We start from the raw sequence: 1,566 nt of genomic DNA on the forward strand, positions 1-1,566 counted from the left end.
TTTACAAAATATCCTTGAACTAAAATGTATGAGTTTTTTTGTTTTTATTTTTTCTGCACACTGTGAGAGAGGCTCTTTCATTGCCAAAGCAGCTTTAAGCAGTGAACTAAATTCAAATCAGAAAAGTAACAAAAAATATTTAGAAAAAATTATATTTTTAACTTTTGTGTGTAGGAGAGTTGCCACACACAATCAATACGCATACGCCATGTAAGCCAACGTCGTAAAGGCATATTTTTGACTAGAATTTTCTCTATGATGTGAATGGATGTGAACCGCACATACATTAACTACAACCAGCAAGTTGAATAAGTGAAGTTAACAGCGAATCCACATTCATAGAGATAAAAATTTAAAAGTATCTGACATTTGCATAGATCCACACAGACACTTTCAGATTCAAATGGCGTTGTGCTTCTCTACGCATTGCTGAGTCTACTCTTGCCATCGCAAAGGTGAATCCTGACTAGTTCATCCTGTGCGTACGGGAAGAACATTAACATTTGAATTTTTATGTGCTCTTTATTTGGTTTATAGATCATCCTTAAGGCATTTTGCTGCAAGTGGATACACTCAAATACTTTATCTTCTGTTTTATTGTCGAAGATATAAAACAGTTAAATAGTATTATTTTAATTTTCTTCAGTTTTCTTGAGATGGAAATTCAAATTTAATTTTATGTTGATGTCTTCATCGAGTGGAAAATTATTTTTTATGAACTTAAAAGTTAAAGTTTATATCTTTATATAGTACAGCAGTTGATTTTTTATGACCACAGCGGAATAATTATTGTAAGCTTTTTGTTGATTTTAGATAAAAATGTTAGTTTTTACTTTAAAATAAAATTTGCAAACTAATTTTATTAAGAATTATTATTTCACTTTTTAACTAGAGAGTTCTTAGAAATGAGGCGGTAAAGTCCTGAAGTAATATTTTATAATGAAATATATATCAAAAAATAATACTTATGTAGGCCTGCATATGTTAATAGAGAACCATTTAGCAATAAAAATGAATTTAAATCTTAATAAATAAATTCTTAAATAAAATAAAATAAATAAATTCAAATAAAAAAAAAACAAAAAAAATTGAATTCAGAGTTGATATAGCACCAAATAGTTCAGCTATTTTATTGATATTTCAGTGAGATGGCGTTTGTTTCTTGCGTCTCCCCCTCCAGTTCTGCTTTCTGATCATACTCACGTTTATACTTTTACATACAAGATCAATAAAACGCCATTTTCTCTTTTTGACATCTTTTCTTCTCCAAAATAGATATAAATGATACCGAAATCTCAATACAAAAAAAAGTAGCCTCAACAGTCAACTCAAGTGAAAGTGATTGAAGTGAAATACTCCATCTCACTACTAACATTAAGTGTTAGCAGATGAAGTCGTGAGAAAAAATAAAAGATTATTACTGACATATCAGCTACTAAATGAACAAGCTAGAAAAAAACTCCAATTGATCTCCAATCGATACCTCAATATAAATGATTTACGGAGTAATTGTGAGGGCTGTTAGGTGATTGGAAGCCTATGGTCCAGTCGAGCTGAGGTGCCTCT

Source organism: Teleopsis dalmanni, chromosome 2 (genome assembly GCF_002237135.1).
Source record: "Teleopsis dalmanni isolate 2A chromosome 2, ASM223713v2, whole genome shotgun sequence".
Classification (NCBI taxonomy): Eukaryota; Metazoa; Arthropoda; class Insecta; order Diptera; family Diopsidae; genus Teleopsis; species Teleopsis dalmanni.